Raw genomic sequence first — 15,753 nt, 5'->3', positions numbered from 1 at the left:
CTCCCACAGATGCTATGATTAAAGGAAGAAAAAAGCACTGAGTCGGATGGTCGTTTGGACGATGCTTTCACCGCCTCTCCTTCACCCCCCCATCATCGCAATGACCCGACTATGAACTCCTCTAATATCCCGGATGTTACAGTCGTTCTGAATGAGCAAGAGGGCTTACCATCCTTATATTTATATATGATAATTAGGAACTCTCTGTCCCCACACACAAACCCACCCTCCCTCCCTACCTCCTTTGCTAGCCTTCCTCCTCCCCCACTCTACCGCTTGCGTGTCCCCGCTGCACGACAGGGGGTCACGACCTGTGCTTACCCTGCTGCAACAAAAAGGACGATTATAATGGCGTGCCTGAGTGTTACAAGGAGCACAGCATCGGCTTTTGCGACGCCTCTATGGACAAGTTACACTGCTCTCGACACCGCCGAGGTGTGGAGTCTCTCACAAGATCACCGTCCATTATGAAACTTTAGCCTCTGTACTCTCATCGATTGCTCTCCATTAAAACCTCCTACGCTTCTTACCCTTTTGGCATCCTAGAGTGTGGTAAAGGGGCTCAAAACCTTTTTAGTAACATTAAAAGGAGAATCAGAGTCTTTAAACTGAAGAGGACGAGCGAGACTGTATTCATGCAGTTAGTGAGATTTTTTTTAACATCAGCCATATATATATATATATATATATATATATATATATATATATATATATATATATATATATATATATATATATATATATATATATATATATATATATATATATATATATATATATATATATATTCTTTTCATTGCACATGTTTCATTTTCAGTTCCTCTCACATTCCGTGGATCATTGTTGTTCTTATGTTTCATCATAGCTCCCCTTAACATTCAGTTCCTCACTGTTTCTCTGATGAAACATCCTTCGTCATTATGTTCTCCAACAGTCAGGACATCACTGTTGCTATCATCAAACACGCTCCATCATGCCTTATCCATCATATAATCAAACTGGCTCTTCGTGCATAGAGCACGCATCCAATTCACACCCACCTGTTCTCTATTGTTCTCTGTTGATTCTATTTTTTTTTCTTACTCTCTCTTTCTCATAACGGGTCAGAGAGAGAGAGAGAGAGAGAGAGAGAGAGAGAGAGAGAGAGAGAGAGAGAGAGAGAGAGAGAGAGAGAGAGAGAGAGAGAGAGAGAGAGAGAGAGAGAGAGAGAGAGAGAGAGAGAGAGAGAGAGGCTCTTGCAGGTTTGGGTCAAACAGGGTTCGTTCAACAGGATCATCCTTCCAAAATGGTATGGCGTTCGCTTTGTTCCCTCCTGTATTAAGTGTATGAGGCGTCTCCCTTACAAGGAACGTCATGACCTGTTTCCAGATTTTGCCAGGATCGTGAAGTAATGTGCATTGCATAAATACTAAGATTTGTACTTCATTTTCAATCAGTATTCTCAATACTTCCCTTTCTTCCATCCTCCTCGCTCAGGACGGCTGTAGGAACAAGAGCAATATTCCTCCACGTTCTCTTGCTTTGTATTATTTAGATGATTCAGATAATCTTTCCACTTTGTTTCGTCTCACGAGCGAGCTCAGGATATTTCTCTGGCCATTGTTCCACTTAGCCTTATTATATAATTCATTCACTCTCTCCTTACCAAGAAAACGCGTTTGGCTAATACAAGCAAGCACACGACCTTCCAAGCACTGTGGTCTTGGGGAGATGGGTGAATTCGAGATTCATGATATCGTTATATGTCCTTGTCTGACATCTTGTGTTGTCACTGGGATAAGAATGTACAGAGCAGCTTGCGATACAAGAGGTGGTGTGGTAGGGTGACGCTCAGATAAGCTCCACAAAACCTGATCAATCACAAGGAGGACATTCTTTTTTTTTTCTTCACTCCGTAAGATGGTACAATAAGTATACTTTCTATTTTCTGAGGGTTTCGGTCATCGTCTTTTGAAGACGTAATGCAAAGTGTTCAGCTCCATAAATGTTGATGCATCATAGCTTATGTTTCTATACTTATTCTATTTGTCATTAAGGTATAGATAAGAACTATAGCAAAACGTGTGGATAGTAGATGTGGTTTGGTTTGGTTATCATTTCCTTCCAGTTATTTTCTAACGAAGCCAAAGATTCTATGATCTCACTAGTTCCAGGATCACTTGTGTATAAGACGTCTTTTTTCGTTTTTCATTTTCAGATTCCTGAAAGTTTCAGTCATCATACCCCGATGTTAAAAGTCACCCCAGGGAAGTGGAAAAGAATGTAGTACAATAGATGGAGGTTAGGATGAAGGAAAGAAGTTGGAAGATCAATAACTATAGTGAAGGAAAGGAATGAGAGTACTTAAACTCTATGTTGAGAGAAACATAAAAACGTAATCCTGATGCCAATATAAAGGCAAGAGTCAGGGCTGATCTTGATCCGGGGTGAAGTGAATAATGGTAAATTCTTCTGCTTTCAGGCATTACTTGATCACTCCTCACTCGGCCTCCTAATCATTCTCAGCACTGTGTGTAGTGTGGTTCACCACTGCACATTATAGAAAAGAGAAAATACTGCCCCAACACTGTCATGACGACGGATTACACAGAAATGCATGCACATATGCATCCATGATACACACACACACACACATGCATGCATACATGCATACATAAACACTCATTTACATTCTTTTTTTATATACCTAATTGTCTCTCCTGCCTTAGGTAGGCAGCATCTGGAACAGACGAACAAAGAACTCATTTGCACACATCTAATCTCTAGCTGTCTTGTATAATGTAGCGAAACCAGAGCCTATCATCCACGGCCAAGCCTCTACAGGTTATTCCATGGTTTATCTTGTCCATTTCATATTCTATTTCATATGTCCAGTGACATTACGTCGTTCCTCATATACCACATCGCTCTAAGGCATTCTATCCTTTACACACACCTCTTGTTTCCTGGATGGTCAGGGCATGATATCTTCTTGATTTGGCTAATATACACGTAGATAGTGTATGAGAATATATATATACGTCTATTCATTCGTAGTTACATAAGTTAGAGAATGTGATGAGAATGGATCTGACATGACCCTAAGGTGTTTATGGCATTGGGCTTCCCAGCTATGGGCTGGGGCAACGGCAGGAGGAGGAGGAGGAGGAGGGGGCCCTCAACACCTATGGCAGACGGTGAGTGTGGTGTGTGAGGTTGTAGCAGATGAGCATAATCATCCACCCTGCATGATCTGAATACGAACGTCGGGGTGAGGATGTCACTCGTGGGTTAGAACATGAAATTAATGTAAATGGAGGTGGGCGTCTGGCGAGGGGGGTAGGAGACTCACAGACTCCAAAGAGGCCTCGAGAAGTGTGAAAGCGATAACCGGAGATGGACGTGTGACCCGACTGTATGTACGTAAGTGAGTTGTGGTTTAATGGGGGAAATGTTTTACCGACGGAGTGTAAATTACAAATTATTTCTCCGCGGAAAAGGTTAGGCAACGATGGATAATAAAGTGAAATGGAATGGCTCCCGAAGAGTGAGTTGCGGAAAGCTTGATGTTTTCGTGTGACGTATTTTTAATCTTTTTCCTTCTCTTTAACAAGGAGGACATGACAATATTTTTTTTTTTTCTTTCCCCACTGTGTCCTGCAACACTCCAGTGAGTCTCTACTCAACCGTACCCCACAGTTCACGCCTCTTGCACCAGCACACACACACACACACACACACACACACACACACACACACACACACACACACACACACACACACACACATCCTTCCTCTCCTCTCACATATCCAGTGTTCTTCCTGGAATCCTTCTTCACCTCAGGAATTCATCTATTTCTACTACGGTGGTTCCTCATCTCCGGCCACATGACGTATCCAGTCCTCCTCTCCACACCATCACCCACACAGTGTACTGACTCCTCATTGCAATTCCCTCTGCTGCCGTTATTCCTCATCATCACTGCTCATCGCCAAGATTCTGGGGTCATTCTTTGACCGCTTTGGCCCAGACACGACACAGGGTGTATTCAGATTTTAACAGCATTGCTCTTATTCTACTCGGTCTTCTGTACTGTGTTATCACGATGCATAAATGTTGGGTTTCCAATCACAGTGGGTCTGTTATCGTTTAAACGTAATTAAAGAATTTATTTCTCGTTGATTTAGATTCATACGTCCTCTCTCTCTCTCTCTCTCTCTCTCTCTCTCTCTCTCTCTCTCTCTCTCTCTCTCTCTCTCTCTCTCTCTCTCTCTCTCTCTCTCTCTCTCTCTCTCTCTCTCTCTCTCTCTCTCTCTCTCTCTTGGCGGCCAAAAATTTGAGCAATTACCAAATTATACCAAATTATCTTTTACACTGAAGTATGTTCTCCATATCAACAATTTCTTCACACAGTTCCTTCCAGTCAATCAAACTTCTTTTTTAAGGTTGTCTCAGAATTTGTTTTTACATTTTCTGTTTGTTCTACATCCCACTTTTCGAACAATTGATTATTGTCTTAACCCTCAAATTGGTTTAGAAACTTAAGGGCTGTGGTTAGGTCACCCTTCATTCTTATCTCTTTCCTGGTTGACATATCTAAGGCCCCCTTAACCTTCCCTTGAAACTCAGCTATCTTAAATCTGGCACCGTCTTAGCTGTCCTCCTCTGTACTTTCTCAGTCACTTTTTTGAACTTCTCTAAATTCGATTACAAAACATGAACGCGAGTCTCTAGTTTTTGGCCTTACAGAGGATATCGTAAACAACTCATTGAAAACTTTTGTAATCATAAATTTGAATGCAGTTCTGATATTTTCTAGCATACGGTGTGAGTCCACCATTACTATATAGAGGTGGGACTAAGTCGCCAGTCTAGAGACAATGTTGAACCCGAACTTCCTCATACACACAAATACCTGGAAACATTTTCAGTTCGACAGTATTCCTGGTAGATAGTTACCTCATCAATCTCGCCATTTATGATGGTACTTGTTTACTTTCATTTCTCATTGATGCTTATCAATGCCCTGCTGGAGATCTTGCGCCTGCAATCAACCGCAATTACCAAATAATCTTGACCTGGTATCACTCGAAAGCAAGATTGCCATTACCATCACAAAGGTACAAAGAGAAAGATTTATGGAAGATGATGCAGGGATTTATCGGAATCATTTAAGATTACGGTTTCATCAAGCATCATTCACCAATGCTGAGATAAGAGGAAACAATGATCATTCTCTTATACCTTGCGCCAACTCAGCCTTACATGACATTATTGGTGCCTTAAGATCCAAAAAAGAAAACGGGGGAGTAAATGCTTTGTGAGCGGTAAACACAATGGTGCAAGAAATATACCATGAAAGTGAAAAAAATAAAGAATTTAGAAAGAAAAATGTTAAAGCGTAAGATGACCTTTGAGATAACTTTCTGTATAAAGACTTACCAAGAATATAAAAACGAAAATCGACTGAAAAAAAAAAGAAAATAAGAATCTCATAGGACGAAGTGAATACATCTTTGAACCCTTTCGATCCAACGAGTAAAAAAGAAAATAGTCCTTAAAATACTAGATGCGAAAAATGTAAATAAAGCCACAAACTTCGCTGAGAAGTGATATGAAGACAAAGAGGCGACCGTGCTTGTGAAGAAGTTAGCGGTGATGGATGAAGGCAGAGGATATGTACGCAAAGTCCAGAGGAAGAAAGCGTGTAGACAGAGATCATAGAGATAACCTCTTAGGGAAAATGTTCTCGAAAAGTAACGTATTTTTCTCCTAACAAGGAAATTCATCTTGGTTGGCCGCAGCTTGTTCAAAAGGGGCGTTTGTGTTCATGCAAATAAAAGTAATAAATTACTTTTAAAAACATACTGGATGATATCTCATTCTTTTCTTTAATATATCTTTAAAGACACTAGCTGCACTTCTCTTATCTATATAACCCAATAATCAAAAAGGCAAGAATTAGCATCTTAAGATTCATAGTTCTTTGCATAATAGACAAATATCATGTTGATATGCCGACGCACGTATCTTTCACACTTGACTTTGGTAACATATGAAAGGGAATTTTAGAAGATTAAAAGGTGACCACTTGGTTCAATGACTAACTTCTTTTTCCGCTGTGATAATCGTGTCATTTGTTCTGACAGGCCCACGAGCAGTTGCTTGCAATCTAGTGCAATTCTGCTGATGACCAAGTCATAATGAACGGAAGTCTCAAGCTGTTATTTATACAACGACGAAAAAACAAAATAAAGTTAGAGCTGTGGAATTCTCGACCTTCAATTGTTTTTCCGACTTTCTGTATCCTTTCTTTCTTCAGGAGTCGGGGCTCCAAACACCTGCGGAACTGTGAGTAATTTCTGGTGTATTTCCAACATTAGGGGTGTGGAATCCTCTTCCATGCCTTGTTTTTCTGTCTTCAAGAGTCGGATCTACGAACAACTGAGGAGCTGAAATGAATCCCTGATTTATCTTTTCTTCCTTCGTAATACTCGTCTTTTTACATTTCACTCAACAAGGCTACGACTGAGGTACATATTATGGCCCGGGCTACGTCACCTGACACCAAAAAAAAAAAAAAAAGATGAATTTCACTGAGCACTTCTTGCGACAAGATTATCGAAGGGAGTTGACCACGTTCAAGCACACTAATGAAGGAGAAGGACTTCACACCTCTCATTTTGGCCTCTATTAACCACTTTTACCGCTTACAGGTTCCTATTGGGAAGTCCAGCAAAGCATAGTATATGCCAAGTACTCCTGGTCGTGATGTATGCAAATGACCAGGCTGGAGGGGAGACGCTGTATAAACACGAGACGAATGATGCATAGTGTGTGGGGGAGAGAGAGAGAGAGAGAGAGGGAATAGTTGGGTTACACACACGATAGATCGGATGTGTTAAGAACAAGGCACACACAGAGACGGTGCACATGGAGTGTGTGTGTGTGTGTGTAGGGATGGGGCGTGATACATACACAGTGCGTATGAGGTACTAGGTCGAGCTATGTATACCGTGCACCTGGTGTGTCTTGAGGGAGAGTTACAAAAGAGAGACACCTGGTGTGTCAGCGTGGGGAATGAGCTACAAACAAGGTGCACCTGGGTAGTTAGAGGAGACCGCACCGTGTGAAACTCACTATAAACTATTTGTGACAAGCGAGAGTGTGTAATGACTCAAACGTGTGGATAAAGTGGGAACCTATTAAGTTTTGATGAAATATGATGGGGAGGATTTCCTCCTCGTCTCTAATAAGCGTGTGTGTGTGTGTGTGTGTGTGTGTGTGTGTGTGTGTGTGTGTGTGTGTGTGGCAGTTAGGGTATGGTAGGCTCGTATTTTGATTTTCTAAGAAGCTTCTTTCATGAACCAATAGGGTACACTCGAGAGTTGTTCGCTCTACTAAGTACAGTATACCCAGGAATTATTTGATATACATGGTATACTCAGAATCTCACGGCCCCTTTCATGGGGCGTCTACGGCTTCAAGGCTGCGCTCCAGTGAACAGCAGGGTAATGTCGGATAACCCATTCACCTTCAGCTTCAGTATGATATCACTCGCCACTCAACGTAAACCACGTCAAATTCAATCTTATTTCATTTATGTTCCTGTTCTTCTCATCTCCCTCTATGTGTCTTTTTTTCTTTCCTTTTTCCCCAGCCACAGACTCCGTGGTTCTTTTCCTACTTCGTCACAGTAGTGACATTTCTTACGTCACCCACGTCCATCAATACTTAGAGGTAATCTCTACTCCTCAAAGTTTTCAGTCCTTGGTGTAAGTCATGTGTTAGCTTGGTTGAGTCCACCCTCGTCTTTCAAACATGTCTCCTCTCACTTCCATTTAACTTCTTCCAAAACATCTCGTTATTTTCCCTTAGATTTTCATCCCTTTATTTTTTTCTGAGGTCTTCAATGCATTTCTTGTTCTCTAGATCGACAACTTTCCTAACGTTTTCATTCAAGATATCTTTGTGTAAGGTGTAGTTTGTCCATAGGTCTTTTTCTCAGCAGTTCATTTACGTTAATCATGATTAACCATTTTTTTTTCTATCTCTTTCCTCACAAACTGTTCTTTCAGTGCCACTCACCATGATATTCTTCTCTCTACAACCAGCAGTTATGCAGCCACAATGTAGCAGACGTTTCTCATTCATCTCTCTCTTTTTTGTGTCATATTTGCCTATATTTGTGCAGCTTTACTGAGAGCTTCACCATGGAGGCCCTTGGTCCGGTGCGATATAAAGCCAGTTGGTAATGACAGTAATGTTGGACTGGCCAAACATATTGACCAGTTATACCAGACAAATAGGACGCACATCTGCATATTCTTGACTGCAATAAAGGAAGATTTCCTATAAGTTTATGAGACAAATGACACAATATCTGAATGCCAAATCTGTCAATTTTAGTGGCTATGATTACAGGGGAGGCCAGGCATCTGGTATGGGAGTACAGCTGGTGAGAGTTAATTACAGCACTTGAGGTAGATGATTGCTTGTAGCCTATAATGTATATGTAAAATATCTCTGTCATCAGAAATATATACATCCAAAACTTTCACTTCACCGTATATATATATATATATATATATATATATATATATATATATATATATATATATATATATATATATATATATATATATATATATATATATATATATATATATATATATATATATATATATATATATATATATATATATATATATATATATACATATATATATATATATATATATATATATATATATATATATATATATATATATATATATATATATATATATATATATATATATATATATATATATATATATATATATATATATAATACAAAGATAAACTATATGAGAAGATGAATGGTAAATGATAAGTATATATGTAACAGGAAGATTAACATGTGGATGAATAATACTCGTCAATAATCACTTAAGGACTTCGAACATAATATTTAGATCTAGGGAAACGATAATGTGACCTATAGGAGGAATGCGATTACAAAAGAAATTATAAGTTTTGGCTGAGATAACTATCAATGGGCGAAATAACAAGGCTGGTCTTGACCCAAGCCACAGTTAGAGATAAACTTAATAACTTGAATCAAAATAATTACTATGAAGGAATTAATGTGTATAACTAAAATACAGTCGTACTAGATACATGATAGTATATCTCGAACTTATAATCATTAGGAACAGATGCAGATAAAAGCAATAAATGATTTTTACTACCATCTGCATTACTGATATGAGCGTCAAGTGAGACCAGAGTTGCTTTATCATTAGCGTTTATTAGGGTACCTGTAGAATGTAACAAGCAGAGGGTAATCTTTTCCTAGGACCTGATAAGCCTTATCTTTTAGACTATTCTGGCACAGCAGATCTCTGTACCTTATGTGAGCACCATTACCCTTAATCAGCGCCATCGTATAAAAGCAAGTCTACGTAGTTGGAAATGGAGCTTCAGAAAGACGTAATGGTTCTTCTTTCTACAGAATTTTGGCTTTGAATATCGACTTGAACGTATGAATCATCATCATCAGCATCATCATGTTTTATCATCGATTGGTCACCCATCTCTTTCTTTTTTTCTGTAGATCCCCTTTAAGACCAGGTGTTCAAAGCTCGTCAGGTATTCACGAATGCACAGTGTCTTTGAGAAGCAGGATTCTGAAACCGATTCCTTGTTCATGTTCTGCAAGAATATCTCTCCAGACTGGGGAAAATCCCTCTAAGGATATAATGCCAGTTCCATCTCGTTCATTCACTAATTTCCTAAAGAATCCTGACAAGTATTCATTATGCAAATTCTTCACAGCGAAATCTCAAAATCAGTGCAGTATCATAACTAAGAAACAGAATGTATTTGTGAGTATCAAGCCATGACAAAAAGTACCCAGTCGAAAATGTATCGTTCTTACATACCCGAGTGCAACTAACAAATTCACACAGATGTTAAAAGGGAAAAAAGAAAAGATCATATCAGTGTTTTGCATAAGATCCAGACTAGCATAATTTGCATGTGTTTCCCGATAATATCGTATTCCATCATTGCATTTTCTGCACGAGCTGTTCCGGGGTGCATCGAAAATTCTGCTCTGGACGAATATCTAGATCAATCTCGCCTTACCAACCGTATAATGAGACAGGGAACATTACACAGACAGACAGAGACAGACAGACAGACAGAGATTCATTAGTGAGTTGATCTGAGAGGTTCGTACAAACGACTTTCGTTACTTGGACGGACAACAAGGTAGTTTGAATTACTGTCCATCACTCTTATCTCACATCGACGGTAAAGACTCATTACCACCCATTTTTTCCCTCACTCCACTAGATGGTGGTACCTGTCTATACTTAAGCTTGAACCTTCACACGTATCAACGGCATCGCTGTTTCCTTTTGACGTAATATCTTAAAGCAATTGGTAAGTTGTCAAGACTTGAACTCTTTCTCCACACTTCTACATCCAGTCCAGTTCTGAAGGGGGAAAAAAAGAAAGAATATGAGGTTGTCGGCATTTTTAGCTTGCTGGTTGAGAGAATATAACACTTTCGTTGTATCGCGATGATTATTGGCTTGGTGTTTTTGCATGCATCCCACTGTTCTTTGTCCGATAGCATCCTCCGCCCCAGAACTCACATATATATTTCCTCCGCGTTTAAGCAACTGTGATTATCATCACATTAGTTTTGGCTCTTCTAGGACAATCAACCCAAGGATAAACTTAGAGGAAGTATAAGAGGATATTACAGACACTTATGGTTTGTTTTAGGGTAATGGGATTCATTTTTCAATGATGTCAGTAAGTCCACAAAACAAAATATTGAACTCTGTTAAGGAGATATTGAACTGAATGATAAGCCATATATCACTTCTTGCCCTAGACACTTAACAGAAGCTGGGATGTAAAGAGATATCGAAAATTACGATTACGAACAAGAACATATATTATAACTCATCCTGATATTTAGCATATAATTAGAGAGTGAAAGGGTAGCATTAAACAGATCCTTCGTCCAGTGGAATGCAGGTTACTTCTTTTATTTACTTAAGTAATGATCCATATTTTGGTTTGTCTTTATTAGCTACATAATGACATTTCATGACCAAAATCAATTCTTCAATAAACTCCTTTATGTTAAACATTCCACCTTGAATAGCAATTCACCAAAATGCTTCATCTATGTTCTCATTTCTTTGGTCTTGTTTATCACAATTACTGCGACAATGGAATGTTCCTACCTTCCCCACCTTACCTTCTCTATGGCAGGACATTTTCGTAGCCTACATGACCCTTAGATATAATGAACGCTGTGATGGTTACTCAAGGTTAATTCCAGGTTGCAGACTACGCACCGCTAATGAGTTACTGCCATGTAAAATCAATTTACTCCCCCTGGCCACAGCTGTATCTTGCCGAATTTCTATCATCATCATAACACTGATTACCTAAGAACAATTGAGCTTTCTTAATTCGTAACATCTATCTGTGTCTATCAGCAGGATGTGTAATCAAACCGTTATCTTAAATGCACTTTGCCCAAACAGAGTAAAGGAAAAAATCGTTTAATAGCACACATGACCGTCGCATCGGGAAAATATAGAGGACAACAGAAAATACACAATTAGAGAGAAAAATCACCGTCATTTTCCTCAATAACATCTATCTAGGGTGGAAGAGATATTGCTAGAAAAGAGGACTTGCTGACAAAGAACATGTCCTTTTCTTCCCACCGCTGGACATGGGATGTTACCAAAGTTAACAGAGGTAACACAGATGAGCATCGCTGGACGACAGTAATATAAACATGGATGGATGATGTTTATAAGTATATAATGATTCTCAAAAGATGTCTAAGTATACTATTTAAGTAGACTTAGTAAGATTTCTTTCATTATCTTTGAGGTATGACATAAAACAACATTTATATACTGTGTGTATAATAGTTTGGTAACAAAACACTTTATTCTAAATCTAATATTTTTATTGAACTATCAAATTTCACTGATTTCAAAAGATATTTGAAATGTATATTTCAAATAGAAAACAAGTAGACGTAGTCAGGAAGTACATTGCTCTACGGTGAAATGGTAAAAAGCAACAAAGGTACATTAAACATATACATTTTTCAGCTCTGGAAATATTTTTCCTTTTAAAACCTCCTTAGAGATGAGTAGTTAACGTTTAACAAGAGTTACATGGTAGAAATGTCATTTTCTTTTCAATGACCAGCCAGCCATGAAAATTACATACACACGCACTTAAGGAAAATGGAAGATGGGGTTGCTACTCTCTGGATATACAAAGGACATAATGATGTCATCTGAAACTCATGATATTCATATAAATGTTCAGTGTAGCAGTGTTTGGTTAAGGATCGTTCAGACGATTTGACATCGTCTGGTAATGAATATCATCAAACAGATGCATATGGATCAGATGCTCTGACGTCACTAACGACACTGGGAAGACAAAACGAATCCGATGCTCCTTCAGCGAAGCAGTAGAGAGAGAGAGAGAGAGAGAGAGAGAGAGAGAGAGAGAGAGAGAGAGAGAGAGAGAGAGAGAGAGAGAGAGAGAGAGAGAGAGAAGAGAGAGAGAGAGAGAGGTCTTAAGACTTGTCACTTGCGTGTCCTGAACCAATTCTCATTCGTTATAGATTCCATGTCTTGGATGGCGAGGAATCCTGGAATCAAATCCTTTGCTGTAGCATGTCACCCCCTCCTTCCCTCCCTCTTTTGCCCCTTGCAACCCCTACATGCCCTCCTACAGGAAACGTCCTTCAATGAATGCATCACTCGCTCTTGAGACCCACACCTCCTGACGGAGACGGATGGGCTGGACCCCGCGGGGCTAATAGGGTCTGGAAGAAGGTATATGGAACACTAATGAAGCCATGGAACTGAACCTCTCGCTGGAAGAGGAGAATGATGAGCCTTTATGTTTAATATTTCACTTAGAACCAATTTCCCCCAAGATCGCTAACACAGGCCCTCTCTCTCTCTCTCTCTCTCTCTCTCTCTCTCTCTCTCTCTCTCTCTCTCTCTCTCTCTCTCTCTCTCTCTGGCTGTGGTGTTAGGTATTTCCAGGAGGTTAATGTCATTAACAACTGCCTCGTGGATCCAGCTGATTATAAGGGCGAAGATTTATACCACGTTATTACAGCCTATAAAGGATGTGTTTTGCCCCTGGAATTAGTCATTAGATGCTAATTGAGGCCGTAAAGGTATCACTTGTAACATGATTGACCACTGTGTCCGGCTATAGCTTAATACACGCAAAAGAAAGTGGCCCGCACATGCATGCAATGCATCCAGGTGTATCACTATATTGCCGCTATGCAATCCACATGCTCATTACTTGTAAAATATATATGAAGATATATTTCTCTTATACAGATACATACTTGCGTTCACAACACACACACACACACACACACACACACACACACACACACACACACACACAAGATTGCCAGAGAGAACTGTATCATAAAATGAATATGTATGCTGATGATGCCGAACTTATGAATGAGGTATGGAGCAGTAAAAGGGCACAACAACTTGTGATGACACTTAGATAAGGCGGTAGTGGCTAAGCAAATGTCTAATGAAATTCAGGCCAAACAAGTGCACAGTAATGAAGATGGGGAGAGGTGAAGGCAGACTGAGGCTTGACGAGCATCTTGCATTAAAGAGATACAAGAGTCAGCCATGGAAAGGGACCTGGGAGTTACCATTCTGCCTAATCTATCATCATCATATCACATTAAGGGGGTCGTGAGGGAGGCAACTATACCTTGATCACTATCAAAATTGCCTTCAACTATCCAGACGCGATGCTCAACAGGCTCTTTGAGAAGTCTAACCTCTGCCCGAGCCAAGGCATACATAGAAGGAGGAGAGAGAGAGAGAGAGAGAGAGAGAGAGAGAGAGAGAGAGAGAGAGAGAGAGAGAGAGAGAGAGAGAGAGAGAGAGAGAGAGAGAGAGAGAGATGCTCAGGGGTGTTCAGGAAGACTTTTGAGACGTATTATCATCCCTCACTAGAAATAGAGACAGAGAGACAGACAAAGAGACTCATTATGCCTTTCTGGAGATGGTCACTTCACGAGAGCTTTTATATCCCACACCTTACATGGATGTGGAACCTGTTTACACAAGAGATAAACATTAAAGAAATCCAGCATATGAACAGATGAAGTCATTAGTTCGCAGTTCACTTCACCTTAATCCTTTGTTTAAACTTGATTGTCACGCAGAACAAATAACAAATTTATAAAATTCATCATCATTATACGCAAAGCGGATTAGAGTTTGATGAATAGATAAGTAGCTGGCCAGGATATACGAAAATGATAGAAACAAAAGAGGTTTAAGTTTTAGGCACGAGTGATGGAGGGGCGACACATAACACGTGTGTTAAGATTTGAAAAGGACAGGAATAAGTCCCTCCTCTCCTGCTCTGCCCTAATAGAGTCGATGATAATTACATTTCAACACATAAGTGAGACAGAGAGACAGAGAAAGACACACACACACACACACACACACACACACACACACACACACACACACACACACAGAGAGAGAGAGAGAGAGAGAGAGAGAGAGAGAGAGAGAGAGAGAGAGAGAGAGAGAGAGAGAGAGAGAGAGAGAGAGAGAGAGAGAGAGAGAGAGGATCATTTACAAATCAAGAAATATCATTCATTTCACTACGAAAGACTCCACACTTTACTGCTATCAATAAGAAGCTTCTCTCAGTGGCAAAGTGAGGGCCATATCTATTGTCTGATGTGAAATACTGACGCATTTGTTATCCAGGAGAATTAGCACCATAATCGAGTAATGGGGGCAACCTTACCCAGCACCTGATCGAAATGGGTCCAGTCGAGTCTCTAGCATAGCTTGTGCATACGTGGTTATAACTCACCAACGCGTCTTTCCTCCTACCCAACTGTGACTAAGGAAAACCTGACTCCGTAGTGGTTTATTGAAAAATCATTTGCGCCTCCTTAGTTACGTGTTATTTCGTCGTTTCTACGCTTACCACAATAACAATTATGCTCCTTATCGAAGACAGCCTCAGGTGGAACCGATGTTCTGCTCTTGTTCGTATTTCTTCGCATTTCCTTACATCGTCTGTGAATGTTAAGACAACCTGAGCCCCTAGTGACACTCGATATAGGTTCTCCAGAATCTTTGGACTACCTGCCCCACTAGGCACTAAGTGACTCCCGTGTCGTCTGTGTCATACAATGGACGTTTTTTTTATGAAGTCTTTCACCGCGTTTGATACCAAGGATTCCTTGCAATGCTTATATCGTTTGGCACCTTCTGAAACATTTCATACCTCATTGGCGATCTTCCTCCAGGGTGTGTTCTAAAAGGGGTTACTTATTGGGGCAGAACCCGAATACCATCCAGCAATTACTAGCTTGCCTTCAGGGTAGAGTTCTACTCCCTCTGCTGTTTGAATATTCATTCCGATGGCCTTCTAAACCTGGTCCCAATAAATGATGTATATGCTGGTAATCAGACTCAATCCTCTGCAAGGAAGACTCCAACTGAGGCATAGACCATCAGGTATCACTTAATAACAATCCAAACCTCAGATCATGTTAGTTACATGAGGGAAATACAGTTGATGATGATAATGATCCCGAGGCAGTATGAAGTAACAGCTGAGCCAGGACTTTCATGAATAACTGGGAGTTAGAGTATAGTGATCCTGTGAACAGTCCAGGACTGAAAAATGAATTATTAATG

The sequence above is a fragment of the Panulirus ornatus genome, chromosome 69, assembly GCF_036320965.1.
Source record: "Panulirus ornatus isolate Po-2019 chromosome 69, ASM3632096v1, whole genome shotgun sequence".
Classification (NCBI taxonomy): domain Eukaryota; kingdom Metazoa; phylum Arthropoda; class Malacostraca; order Decapoda; family Palinuridae; genus Panulirus; species Panulirus ornatus.
Note: the sequence above shows the minus strand (reverse complement) of the source record.